At 34.3% G+C, this 15479-nt stretch overlaps 1 protein-coding gene across 6 annotated transcripts in view; it reads left to right on the forward strand.

Annotated features, from left to right (window-relative positions):
* Window positions 1-15479, forward strand: part of LOC141376138 (uncharacterized) — a 1062333-nt gene that overhangs the window by 519915 nt on the left and 526939 nt on the right. The window contains exon 7 of one of the 6 annotated variants that reach the window (XR_015499522.1): window positions 4934-5432. The exons of the other annotated variants lie outside the window; for them this stretch is intronic. The gene's annotated coding sequence lies outside the window, so the exon portion shown is untranslated. Of the gene's footprint in view, window positions 1-4933; window positions 5433-15479 lie in introns of those variants that run through there. 6 annotated transcript variants of the gene reach the window in all.

Genomic DNA, 15479 nt, shown 5'->3' on the forward strand with positions numbered 1-15479 from the left:
ATTTTATTTGTGAGCAAAAGTATACTTGTAAGACAAAAAGTTGCAATTACACCTGGTAACACTTAATTTGAAAATGTTCTTACACGCATGCTCCTCGTACTTTATTGATTTCAGTTAATTACTCATAATTCCAGGTAAATAACCCTGAGCAAACCCAACCATATAGTTAATATATGTAATTAATTACTGTGTAGTTAAATTAATCTATATTTTTATTACTATGTGTATGTGTACTTGTGCTTTCCATAGTAGACACAAGCCTACATACAAGTGCTTCCACATGCATAAGAGCATTTTGACCTTTGTTATACAATTCAAGAGCCTTTTTGTGTGCACATGTATGTATTACGGGAGGACTGTGTGAATTTGTAAAGATAACCATTTAAAATGAATGATGTTTTGCTTCACTTAAGCACATCATTATGGGAGATGAGTGCATGAAAAGTGCTCAAACATATGTCTCTCCTGACACTGAGCTCCTTAAGAATGTCAGTGCCAGTGAGGGCCTGTTAATCTAATATACGAGTGTGTGTGTGTGTGTGTGTATGTGTGGATAAGCAGGATAGAGAGAGAAAGATGTTTTTTTTTTTACCCCAACACACATCTTGGAAGATTCTAGAAGACTTATAAATATCTCTGTTGCTTACTAATGCATTCCCCATTGGCACAGTGTGTGGAAGGTGACAGTCTTTGTGCATACGTGTGCGTGTGTGTGTGTTTTAAAGAGAAATACGTGTGTGAAAGTGCTACTTCGCACCTCAGGATGGAAGGTAATGTAGTCCGACTCAGACCAAAAATAAATAAGTAAACAAGGGAGAAAAAAGATGACAATGACACATTCATTCTTTGAAAAAAAAAAGTGGGAAATGTTGAAAGTGAGGTGTATGACAGTGAATGTTATACGTCAAAGTGGAAGACTGGTGTCAAGATGTTGTTGAGGGAACTTTTCAGAGCCATAAACACATCGCTGCCGGCAAAACTTTCTGTTAGGGGGGAAATCGAAATTTAAAGATCTCGAAATAAAGGACGAGAATAAACCAGATGGGTCCTGAATACTGATTTGAAGGTCAGGGCATTGATTGCTTTGTGTAGACATTCAAATGTTATATTTTTCAGCTTTGCAGAGTCTAGTATCTAAAAAACCTTCTGAAAGAAAAAATAAAACAAAAATATGAAGAGTTTTGGTGTTTTGCTTCCTTCAAGATTCACCTCAGGTCAACATCAATAATGTACAGCATCTATGCCAGACTAACACTGAAGAGAGTCACACACTGGACAGGAGGCACTGTGTTGTGGCATGTTTTTAAAATTGGAATGCATTATTTCTATACACACATCAGCAGCGGCACTCTGTGTCTGTTTGTTGTGTCTAATTATGACTCCAACTGTTTTGGACCATTGTTGTGAGCTGAATGCTACACATGTGAGTTGTCCTATAGTCATGATACAATACGACATTGCACTGCACTACTAGGCTGCCAGCTTGCTAGCTACAGTAATGGAACTGTTATAATAGAATAAGCATTCATCTTTTTAATATCGACAGGTGCAAAAAAAATTATGTGCGCTCTCATGATTAGCAAAATTTATTGCTTCTGTTTTTCAGTTTCTGTCAAAATTTAAGCTGCTGTCCTGTGATTTAACCTAAATTGAAAAGTTTTATATTTAAACAATGCAAGGACTGAATATTTAAATCAACAGTTCCCAAAATGTGGATCGGAGAACCCATTGGGGTCACAGGATAATGAGGGCGGTTGCTTGGTGATTTCCAAAAATCTAATAAATTTAATAAAACTGTTAGAATTACCATACTTTATTCATGTTAATACATTGAAAAAAACAAACAAACAAACAAACAAACAAACAAACATGCAAATAAAAAGCCATCAGCCTTTTCTTTGTTAGTTTTTTGTTGTTGTTGTTGTTTTCTATTGGATTAGGATCCCTAGGTCGCCTCACAGCAAGAAGGTCGCTGGTTAGAGTCCCGGTTGGGTCAGATGGCATTTCTGTGTGGAGTTTACATGTTCTCCCTGTGTTCGCGTGGGTTTCCTCTGGGTGCTTTGCTTTCCCAGTCCAAAAACATGTGCTATGAGTGAATATGCCAAGTTGTCCGTAGTGTATGTGTGTATGTCCTGGTCCTAAAGTTTAAGGGTTGAGCGTTAATCTAACGACACAAAACATCAATATGGTGCGGCTAAAAATATCAACTTCGATATAAACGTGGGTTTTCTGCAAAGACATGTGCTAGAGGTGAATTGGATAAACTAAATTGGTCGTAGTGTATGTGTGTGAATGTAAGAGTGAATGGGTGTTTTCCACTGTTGGGTTGCAACTGGAATGTCATCCACTGCATAAAATATATGCTGGGTAAGTTGATAGTTCAGGGACTAAGCCGAAAAAAAAAATTAATTAATGAATGAGATATGAGATCATTAACAACACAGCAATAGCAGTTGCGGCAGATTGATTTTACAGCACAATGTTAAACTTTGACACCTTTAAGGCACTCACATACATTTAAAATAAATCCCATTATTCAATATGGAGGATGATCTTCCGGTGTCGGTCTCCAAAATTAAACCAAGAATAGACTTGTGCTGTAAACATTGTGCCAACCAGTCTCATTGAGTGAGATTAAACAAATTAATAAATATCTATAAAATATATAAATGGTTGTTAGACACTTTTTGTCGGTTATGGTCATGTTTATAAATCCTATTGGTGTGTATGTATGTGTGAAATGTTAGCATGTTTATAACTACCTCTTAAGATTGTGGGGGTCGCGAATAACTATAAATGTCATTTTGGGGATCTCGGGCTAAAAAGTTTGGGAACCCCTGATTTAGTAGACTCTGTCCAGTTTGCAAACCAAGAATCACATGCCTCATAAAACGTCTTCGGAAAATGAAAGATATCATATCAACAATTAACCTTTTCTGGGTTATATTATTGCAGATATAACTGGTTTATATGAACCGTTAAAACATCTGGAACATCTAGAAATTAATATATAATAATAATTATAGAAAATATGAGCAAGAATGTTGGTTACACTTTACGTTAAGGTCTCCCTGTTACAGTGTAACTATTCATTAAACTACTGAATATGAATGCATGTACTTACTATATGATCAGGGTTAGAATTTGGGTTAGGCTTATGGTTAGTTGCATGTAATTATGTATTACTAATTAAGTAAGGACATGAAACATGATGCACAGGCAGTTGATTTTAGTTGATTTATGTTTTAATTAAATTAGATGTATGGGTTGTTTTGTTATCAGTGCCATGTGTGATTAAACTCCTTTATGTGGTTTAAGGTCAAAATTTCCCTGCTTTTTAAAGTTTTGGATATCACTGTCAATGAGGGAGGTGTGTAAAGGAAGCACTGCAGCAGGATGGGCTTGTTAAGGGCTGTTCTTTGTTCTGTATTCAGAATAAGAAGGCTGAAAGACAGTCCTACCTCCTGCCTGCTTATTCTGCTAGGTCTCTCACATCAGAGATGCTCACAGTGGTGATGTGTGTGTGAGACACTAGTGTACTTCCTGCTGGTCTACCAATCATGAAAGTTGTGTAGCATAGATGGTAGTATCCCGCTAACAGTTTAGTTCTGTTGGACATTATAGCCAGGTTATTTTAGCTCCAGTTTTCCCACATGCAGCCAATTATTACAAAAACTAACACCTTAAACTAAATGTTAAAAACAAAAAGAAATGTTACCTAAACTTTTCTTGAGCTGGGGATAAAAATAATGCGATGGTTTCTGAAGAATCATGGCACTAATAAACTAAATAAATGTATAAATAAATATATAAATAAATAAAAACATTTTAAAGGTTTAGTGTAATACAAAAATTATATTCAGGATAAGATAAGCATATCTATTAGATAGTGTGCTCAAAAACAGTGAAAAAATTGCATTTAAAATATAAATAAACATACAAAGATAAACATGTAAAGCTTGCAGTTTGTCACTTCTTCTTATTTATTTTCTTTTCACGTCACCTCATACTTCAGTTTGTCATTAAATCATGACCAATCACATGCTCTCCAGTACACTCACAAAATGATTACTGCTGCTTGTTCAAACTACCTATTTCATTGTTTTATGTTCAGTGCACCTAAATTTGTAAACCATTGAGTTAACATAAGCGTTTTGTGTTGGGACAACATGAAGGAATTGTGTTGGTCCAACTACCAGGTTAGGGATTTGTAGTTCCCCACATGCTTTGCGTGGGATTTATTTAGGAGAGGGAAATGTTGACAATACAAGTAATCTTAGGTGTTTAAAGTTAATAGAAAGACTTGTTAAGTTTAATCTTCCCCTTGGTTTGAAGATATAGAAGATTTTTTTTGTGTGTGTAATCCTTTGAGTTTTGAGATCGACACCTTGCAGAAGCACTCATGCTGAAGGTGTTGGCAGTTTAATTAGCAAAAATGCAGTTTGTTGCTTTGCTCAGTGAGCAATAACTGTCCTAAAATTAGTTCTGAGTCTCAATCAACTGTATGTGTAACTCAATAAATATGCTTAAAATGGCTCTTTTAGTTCATTTAGGATAACTTTAAATAAAACAAAGATGCTTCAAAATATATGACACACAATAGACATATACATGATATTATCAGACCTTTCAGTTTAAGTTACATAAAAATACAAATGTATTTAAACTTTTATTTGATAAAATCATGTTGGACCAACTCAATTGCACTTAATTGTGTAAATAGTTGTATCATTTTTATGTTTTTTTGGTGCTAAACAAATTTATTGGATTTATTGTTCTGTCACACCCTCAGCTCGTTCCCGCAGCCCCAATCACTACTCTCCTTCACCAGCCAGCACACACCACACCTATGAACTATCACCTCATTACTGATCACCTGCACCCACAATCACCCATGCACTATAAAGACTCACCTCATTCATTCTCTCATCAGCTGGAATCAAAGTCAGATGGTTCTCCTCACCGGCTCTTCCTCTTGTACTCTTCCGTAGATGTCCTCCTACTCCTTTGGATGCAAACATGCCTGATTAAGGGAAGTGGCTAAAGCTATGTTGGTGTATTACTGAAGATCTGAAACTTACCATTTGAACTGTGTGTGAGATTGCTCTCCCTTTGCTTCATCTCTCAGAATTTGTTGCGTTGCACAAAAAATCTTCCTTGTGTGACCGTGACAAGTTCATCCAATACGTTTTTTTTTTTTTTTTGAGTGTATCTGACATGTCCCGTCCCCTTCAAGATGCTTTTTATTTGCTTTTCATTTGATGCGCTTGATCTCAACCACCTTCACTGACAAAGCTGTGATAAAAATGAAACACTATTGTCTTTTTAAAAATGTATTTATTTTTAAGTGGAGGAACTAATATATGTCCCACCGTCTCTTTATTTTTCAGTTGAGATTGTCAAACATTGAATAAAAAATGCTCATTTCAAAACACTTCGCAGGACCTTTAAAATATGAAACATACATTAAACAATACTGCTATTACTATTCTTACCCACCTCAAACTTTTGAATGTCACTGTGCGTGAATAAAACAGTAAATTATAATTTGCATTACATTATTAACCATTCACTAGCAAATGTTGTATTAGTATTTGTATGCCATGATAGAGTTACCGCATGAATTATTTACTCACTTTTTAAATAAAAATAGCTTTCAGCATTCAGTAACTGTTGCATCATCTCACTTAACTTGAGCACCCACTAACAATTTTCCATCGTTTCAGAACACATCATATCTTCAGAGTTACTGCTGGGTGCAGAAGTAAATTTGCACTTTTTTTTTTTCTTTTCCAAATAGCCACATCCGTCTAAACCTGTGTGTGTTAGTGTGACTCCATCAGTGTTTCTGTTCCTGCGATGAACTATTGGCTTGGGTCCACAGCTCTTCATACACACTTCAGCGCCCGATGCCCTGCTCTCAGCTCTCTGTTGCCCAGGAAACAACCTTCTCAGTGCCACAGGCAAGGGTGGGCGCCATTGTGGAGCTCTCGAGTAGAGCACTTCAGCTCACAGGACTCTAATTCCCTCTCCATGCTTTCTGTCCAATCCCTCTACCTCTGCTGTTCATTATCTTTCGCTATTGTGTGTGTGTGTGTGTGTGTGTGTGTGTGTGTGTGTGTGTGTGTGTGTGTGTATGTGTGGGTGTGTTTGTGTTTGTGCGTGTGCGTGTGCGTGTGTGTGTGTGTGTCACTGTTTGGTAGCTACACAAAAATCCTCATTCTAATTATTATAATGGTATCATTTTAATAACATCAGTACACTTCATCGCATGCAACACTGTTTTATAGCTTTACATTTATCGGAAAGAAAAATATGTTCCGATATGTATGCTTGATTAAACGCAACTATAAAAACTCAAGTTTTCTTTCTTTGTGGTATTGATTACTTACTTTTTTATGCTCAAATAGCAGTACACAGCATTCAACATACTGTAAATATTAACTCTTAGAATCTTTCTAATTTTGGTAATGGGATCAAAAGTATAATGATATTATACTTATAAGAAGCACAGATTTAATCAACATCACACTGTAAAAAATGTTGTAAAAAGGGTTCCACACAATTTATTCATGTTGTCCCAACACAAATCGATTAAGTTAACTTAACACTTTTAACAAATTTATGTGGATTGCACATAAAAATATTAAGTTGTCCCAATGAAATCTCAAGAATTTTGTTGCTTCTGCTCATTTTAAATAAGTAGTTTGAATAAGTATGGGCGAGGCAGTGGCGCAGTAGGTAGTGCTGTTACCTCACAGCAAGAAGGTCGCTGGTTCGAACATTGGCCTAGTTGACGTTTCTGTGTGGAGTTTGTTTGCTTTCCCAGCCTTCGCGTGGGTTTCCTCCAGGTGCTCCGGTTTCCCCCACAGTCCAAAGACATGCGGTACAGGTGAATTGGGTAAGCTAAATTGTCCGTAGTGTATGAGTGTTTGTGTGAATGTGTGTGTGGATATTTCCCAGAGATGGGTTGCGGCTGGAAGGGCATCCGCTGCGTAAAACCTTGCTGGATAAGTTGGCGGTTCATTCCGCTGTGGCGACCCTGGGTTAATAAAGGGACTAAGCCGACAAGAAAATGAATGAATGAGTTTGAACAAGTTAAAAAAAATAAAAAAATTTGAATGCAAAAGCAAATGCAAGATTACATAAAATCAGCCTTACAAATTGTGAATACACAACAGTTACTTTGTAATTTGCAGATTAAGCGAAAATTATATATCTTAAAGCGGTGGTTCATTCTGCTGTGGTGACCAGTGGTGGAAAGAGTACTAAAAAATCATAGTCAAGTGAAAGTACCATTACTTGCCTAAAAATGTAGTGTAAATAAAGTTGAAGTATCTGTTGTAAATATAACTCAAAGTATAAGTAAAAAGTAGCCCTTTTAAAGTACTTAAGAGTAGCGAGTATTAAGCTGAGAAAGGTTGATGCATTTACATGTAATTTGTGCATGTGTGTGCAAATGTAACATTTTGTAGTGAATTTAGTTATTGTTTAAGGCCATTTCTGTCATCTTACAGTAAACGCCTGTCATCTTCTCATCAGTGACATTCAGTCTAAACAGTTGTTGGGTGAATAAGGGTAAAGTACAGTTGAAGTCAGAATTATTAGCCCCCCTGAATTACAAACCCCCCTCTTTATTTTTTCCTCAATTTCTGTTTAATGGAGAGAAGATTTTTTTTCAACACATTTTAAAACATAATCTTTTTAATAATTCATTTCTAATTACTGATTTATTTTATCCTGGCTTTGATGACAGTAAATAATAATATTTACTAGATATTTTTCAAGACACTTCAATACAGCTTAAAGTGACATTTAAAGGCTTAACTAAGTTAATTAATTTAACTAGGCAGTGTTAGGGTAATTAGGCAAGTTATTGTATAATGATGGTTTGTTCTGTAGACTTTCAAAAAATACATAGCTTAAAGGGGCTAATAATTTTGACCTTAAAATGGTTTTTAAAAAGTAAAAACTGCTTTTATTCTATCTGAAATTAAACAAATGAGACTTTTCCCAGAAGAAAAAAAATATATTATCAGACATACTGTGAAAACGTCCTTGCTCTGTTAAACATAATTTGGGAAATATAAAAAAAAAAAAATCAAAGGGGGGCTAATAATTCAGACTTCAACCTTATCTTCTTGGACACTTTTAATGCTTCCAAACAGTTTGCTGCATGTCTTGAGGTAGTTCAGTATGATGCGATTTACTTTCTATATGTGATTTGGTGGGACAGGAATTGCATGACTTATTTTTCTAATCCACATAAAGAGGAAAAAATAAAGTGGTGACTGCACGTTGAAGTAAAGTGGTGGAGTAAAAGTACACATTACTAAGATACATTACTAAAAATGTACTCAAGGGAAAGTAAAAGTACAAATTTTAAAAACTTAGTAAATGACAATTCCTGAGAAAAGGCTACTTAATTACAGTAATTTGTTACTTGACACTACTGGTGAAGACCCCTGTTAAATAAGGTACTAAGCCAAAGGAAAATGAATGAATGAATATGTCTTAAAGCGATGGTCTTAAAATCAATTCCTTAAGGGCCGCAGCTCTGCATAGTTTATTTTCATCCAGCTCCAACTTACACCTGCTCAATAGTCTATAGGTCTTGAACACCTTGATTAGTTGGATCAACTGTGTTTGATTAGGGTTGGAGCAAAACAGAGTTTTGGAGCAAAACAGAGTTGCAGCCCTCAAGGAATCGAGTTTAAGACCAAAGTCTTAATACCACATATAACGTAATGCTAGATTTGGATGCTATTAATTTTTATTTTCTAAAAATAATGGTGTCATTATTTATAAATTAATACATGTATTTATAAAAATTGCATCAAATTGCTCAAAAGTCACAATAAAGTAATTTTTAATGTAAAGGCAAGGCAAGTTTATTTATATAGCACATTTGTTATTATACACAATGTCAATTCAAAGTGTGTTGCATAAACAAGAATAAAAGAGACAAGTATAAGAAAATAAAAACCGGATTAAAATATGATCTGTCAGATGGAGCACAGTGTTCATTCAGTAAAGGCACAGCTAAACCGATGTGTTTCCAGTCTTGATTTGAATGTGCCTAATGTTGGAGCACATCTGATCATTTCTGGAAGCTGAAAAAGCACTCAAATGTCTCTGTTTAGTAGCTCCACCATATACCATGTAAATATCCTGCCTTCGACCTCATTCTAATTATTATAATGGTATAATTTTTATTACATCACAACTTTACTGCATGCAGCACTTTTTAATGCTTTAACATTTATCAGAAAGAAAGCTTTAATCCCACGATGCACTCAGTGCCAAAAGCAAGAAACATAAACACAGCTTAAAACTTTAAACTCTACTGTATAAGTTTTCTTTACGATATCGGTTACTTACATGCTGTTTTAGGACTCAGTCCAAACAAGGCTGCATTAATCTGAATGCTTTGTTCATATTGAAGTCTCAGCAGGTCTTGTCCTGAAACCCAAAACCCTTCTGTTATCTGGATGAATCTGAGGGAGAAGGGGACAGGATCATTATTAAATTCATTAGGTAATTAATTCAATTTCACTAAAGCTGCTCCGCATTACTTAAATGAGTATTTTAATGTGAAGCAGACTCTGGGTGAAACATCACAGAAAGAGCACGCAGGGCGTGAAAACAAACAGTCGCTGGATCTCGATGACACAGCGTTGCATTGTGAAACGTCTCCAGTGAGAAGTAATGACAGAGTTTCTTTATGCTAAATGCTGTAAAACTGATTTACGAGTGCAGTTACATTTTTGCAGGTTTGGCTGTTTTGCAAAATAATGTCATGTGGCACTTTTTTTTTCGTTCTCTTGACATGCATCATTTCAATCTCCTGCCACTAGCAGTTTGCAGCAGTTAATTTGATAATTGCCTCTTCTTTATTTATGCTCATGAATATTCAGCTGCTTTATTTCATCTCTTCACGGCTGATTGTTTAATATATGCTGTCCTGAAAAGGTTAAGCGATCGCTGATCACTGACTGATCGAAACAGGCTCAGAAATTTAGTTTTTACTTTAAAGGGAAATACTTGTCGTCCTATTTCTGAAGCATGATGTGCTGTCGCCTCACAGCAAGAAAGTTGCTGGTTCAAACCTCAGCTGGGCCAGCTGGTGTTTCTGTGTGGAGTTTCCCTGCCTTCGCGTGGGTTTCTTCCGGGTGCTCCGGTTTCCCCCACAGTCCAAAGACATGCAATACAGGTGCATATGGTAGGCTAAATTGTCCGTAGTGTATGAGTGTGTATGGATGTTTTGCAGAGATGGGTTGCAGCTGGAATGGCATCCGCTGCATAAAACATGTGTTGGATAAGTTGGTGGTTCATTCCGCTGTGGTGATCCCGGATAAATAAAGGGATCAAACTGAGAGAAAAATAAATTAATTAATTGATGAATGGATGAATGATTGAATGATTGAATGAATGAATGAATGAATGAATGAATGAATGAATGAATGAATGAATGAATGAATGAATGAATGAATGAATGAATGAATGAATGAATGAATGAAGTGTGTTTTACACAGGTGAGTGGGCTTGACAAATCACCTGTAGAACCACTCTTACTCACTGATACCAGATTCAGTACAGTACATTTCTCAAAAATACAAACACAAAGGCTAAGAGGTTCTCTCAGAAAGGTTCATTTCCAATCCAGGATGCAAAGAGAAAATAATAATTAATAAATAAATAAATAAATAAATAAATAAATAAATAAATAAATAAATAAATAAATAAATAAATAAATAAATAAATAAATAAATAAATAAATAAATAAATATATATATATATATATATATATATATATATTGACAGGTTGCTCAGGGCAGGGAACTGGGAACTGTGTGAACATCCCCATTGCAGAACATTATGTTCACTTCAAAATCGAGTTGTGGATGTATGTTATTTGAAAAGGATGTCAAAGTCCGCTAGAGTTACTGACAGCTACTGCCTTTCATTTGGAAAATGAATCCTGTGCGACAAGGTTATTTATATATTTATTATATATTCCAAAATAATAATCCCCAGCGTGTGAACTTTCCAAGTAAAATTCAACTGGAGTAGATGGATCCAGACATAGTTTCAGTATATAAAATGTTATCTTATCAAAATAGTCAGTGATTTGGAGTGCGATAAAGTAGAAATACTTTGAGGTACTGATTTTTCCTTGTTAAATGTCTGACTGTGAGTGTTAATGATTGTCTTTAAAATCTCTGTGCTTTGTTTCCCCATAAATATACTTTTAAAGATATTAAACATTTCACAAATATACTTTAAAGTAGAAGATACTTGAAGCTGATCACTACTAATGTTACTAATGTGCACTTATGCAGAAAAAAATGTTCAGGTTTTCTCGAAAAGGATGGTCTATAATTGCATGATTTTGCTGCTTCAGGACAGCAGTTCTCTTTAATATGGCAAAAAGAATAATTTATCTGCATCACAGTAAAAAGAGTACAACACTGAGATGGGCAAAATGACACACAGGGGCCAATGACATGCAAATATTTACACCCAGGGACATCTATATCGCTTTCAATAGACAATCCATCAACAACGCATCATATTAGCAATGCAAAAGCCATCTGTGCTATTGACAAAACAGTCTTTATCGATTAATCTTTCATTTGTTGGTCTGTTTTAATCTTGTACACCATGCAACTGCACTCGTTTCATGTAAGTAATGCATTCATAGCTGTGCAGTGCAATGCCAAGCAATTTTCTCGCAGTGGTTGAGGTTGATTATCTGTGTCACCAACATTCAGCAAGTATGTAATCAGAAAGGATAGATTTAATCACGTTCTGTCATGGCATTGTATGCAGTCCTGAACTCGGACATGAGTCAAAGTGACAATTGGACATGTCGGAGACTCAAAATATGACCTTTTAACAGTGTTGTCCAAATATATTTCACACTAGGTTGTTTTCTCAATTTAATTTATTCATTGCATTATTTAATTGTGCTTTGATATCGTTTTACACCCAAGGGGAAAAAAAGGAATAAAAAAAATCACATTGTAGATGGATGGATGGATAAAATAACTTCAAATTTCAATTAATTACAATAAATATAAACTTGTAGCATTGTTATGGTCATGTTATGACACAGAATGTCATTAATGCTTGCCAAAATGTAAAGCTGTTTTCCATTACTTTTTATTCACATTTTATTAGGTTGAATTATTGCTATTAACAAAATATTAAGGAATATTGCTTTAATAAACCACTAGTTTGCTGCTTAATAGTACTAGGAAGGATAAAGGATGTAGAATATGATCATGCAGAATATGTATTTTATAAATAGGTACTAATGAACAGCCAATATGTCAGTAATAGTCACTAATGGTTATAATATGTTTTATAATAATACATTATTAAATCAGGTTCAAAATATATAACAGCAAGAATGATAATGCGAAAGTTTATTATTATTAATAGTATTATTAAAGTATTTATTAAATTATTATTATTATTTTAAAAAAACTTTTTAAAATTATGTATTTTGCAAACAATTTAGCTGAAATGTTTTCTATTGAAGTTGTTTTTTTTTTTTTTTGACTAACTGCATGGTTTCACTATTTGTGTTTTATATATGATTTATTTATAAATGTATTTTTAAATGGTGTGAATGTGTCTCAACAGTGTACATTTAGCTTTTCAACTGTACATGTGCTGATATTTCAACATACACGCAGGTCAAGTTTCAGAAAGAGCTGTTGTGTGAAATCTGCTAGATGTCTGGCTGGAGTCGAGTTTCTCATCTCTCTCTTCCTTTCGGGTGCCCTCGAAATCTGCTTTCTCTCCCTGTTTCTCAGTGGAGATTAATGGTACCCATCTGCTGTAACATGTGGGGTTTGTCTAGATGATGCTACTGTGACATGATACATAATGGTGCCATTGTTCCTGCAAAAAGGCTCAATCAGCCGGGATTTGTTTAATACTGCGTCTGATAAGACATCGAGATGTCACAGACAAACCCATCTTTTCTGTCAATAGTTTGGAATGAAAGAGAGCTGTCATACTTGTCATTCACAGAATGGGTTCATTATTTAGGACAAAAACGTGTCATTGAAATTTGCTGGAATGGAACATTGTAACAGATGGGATAAGTAAACACACTGTAAATCAAATATGATCATAAACACAGGCTCAAACATGCATAATAAGGCCGTCAATTTATTGATCGTTTTGAAAGGATTCACTCATGCTCATCATTGCTATGTTTATTTTGATTTACTAAAAAAAGAAGTGCTGCACCAATTTAGAGATTACAAAACTGGTTGCATGCATTTAAATAGCAAAAATGTTTGTTCATGTACAGTATCTAAGCACAAAACAAACAAGCAAGAATTAATGATTGAATGAATACTTGTTTCTCAGTAATACATTTAATTAAATTCTAAATTTTATTTGTTTTGATTTAATTTGTTTTGCAGTGTTAGAAGCTTTAACACAGAACTTATAAATTACATATTTTACAGTTGAAGTCAGAATTAATAGCCCCCCTGAATTATTAAGTCTCCTGTTTATTTTATTTCCCCAGTATCTGTTTAACGGAGAGCAGATTTCTCTAAAATCTAAGATTTTTTACATATTTCTAAACATAATAGTTTAATAACTTATCTCTAATAACTAATTTATTTTATCTTTGCCATGATGATAGTAAATAATATTTTTCTAGATATTTTTCAAGACACTTCTATACAGCTTAAAGTGACCTTTAAATGCTTAACTAGGTTAATTAGGTCAACTAGGCGGGTTAGGGGATTTAGAAAAGTAATTGTATTATGATGGTTTGTTCTGTAGACTATTTATAAAAAATATAGCTTAAAAAGGCTAATAATTTTGATCTTAAAATGTTTATTAAAATATTAAAAACTGCTTTTATTTTAGCCAAAATAAAACAAATAAGACTTTCTCTAGAATAAAAAATATAATCAGACATACTGTGAAAATGTCCTTGCTCTAGTAATAATTCCAATAATTAATAATAATTCTGACTTCAACTGATCATACTTTCCACCAACTGTTACTCCAACAGCTCTTATTATTCCATTCTTTTTGCTGAATATTGTTGAAACAATCATAATATTGTATTATCATGTAGACAACACACAGTAGGTATAAATATTTCCTCCAGTAAATATTATAACAAATAAAGAACAAGTCTAGAATATCTAGATGGATCAGAATAATGTAGCTACCAGCTAACAATTATACTCTATACTATAGCATGTATGTCTTATCTGCCGCTGAGCTGAACTGTCTCCATCACCGCTCTTATCAGTGTATTGTTCCCTGTATTTATTCATAATATAAATGCTATAAACACATGACTAATCAAAATTCTGTTAATACCATTCATGTTGATATTGTTACAACTTGAAAGATAACAGGTGACCTCGCTTGCTATCTAACCTATTACAATATTGCACATTCCATTATTGCAGTTTTGCCGTTTGGCAACACATACATTTGATCGATTTACAAAATACTAATTTGATAAAACTTTTTTGAGTTGTGAATACTGTATGTCATCATAACTTACTGAAGGTGATGTCTCAGATTTTTTGTGTGGATCTGACATAAGTTGATCCTTTGTTTTTATTTAGTCGTTTTCATTTACATTTAGAAACTACTCACAATAAGCGCCAGTCTGTTAGAAATCAAACCACAGAAAAACACTGCATGTCATGTGACTTAACCAAAGCACATCACTGGCTGCACTAGGGTCTTTTCTTTCCAACAAAAAAAGAACGTTGGTCTTAAAGAAACAGTGGCAGTGAAATGAACACAAATATCATGTTACCATATGGCAACACCATGTGGTAGAGGGTTAAAAATCAAGGAATTTCCTGAATACCTTGACAAATAGGTATAAAGATGAATAGTTTTACAAATGAATGTATTTTCATTAAAAATGTGCAATGTTAAACATTTAAATGATCTCCTCTAATATTATCGAATTATTATTACTTATTTTAACATGCTTCAGTTGAAGTTTCTTTACAGACACTTTATCAGTGTTTAAATGTGATGCACATATGATGTTATAGCTTGGCCTGTTCAATTTAAACCATAAGTCTTATCCTTTCATGTTTGTTTAAACACATGCTAACTGCCTCTATTTTTTTTATTGACTTTCCACCCGCATAATTTATTTGCACAATGCTATTATCTTTCATGTACGCCAGCTCTCCGTTGGATATCATATCTATCACATAATATTCATCCACCATAGAGCTGTTGTGTTAATGTGAGCCATCTGCTAGGTTTCTTTTCTTCATAGTTCAAGCTATCTTGTCACCATGCTGTGACAGTTATGCAAAAAGCACTAACACAAAGGGAGAGCAAAGTTTAATGTGGTTAATGAAGGCGCCACATTCATTTCACCCACGTTCCCCTACACCTCGCAGTCTCGCATATCCTCCATGACCTTTTTACCAACTACACAATACAAGTCTTTGATT

This window comes from Danio rerio, chromosome 9, assembly GCF_052040795.2.
Source record: "Danio rerio strain M-AB ecotype USA chromosome 9, GRCz13ab, whole genome shotgun sequence".
NCBI lineage: Eukaryota > Metazoa > Chordata > Actinopteri > Cypriniformes > Danionidae > Danio > Danio rerio.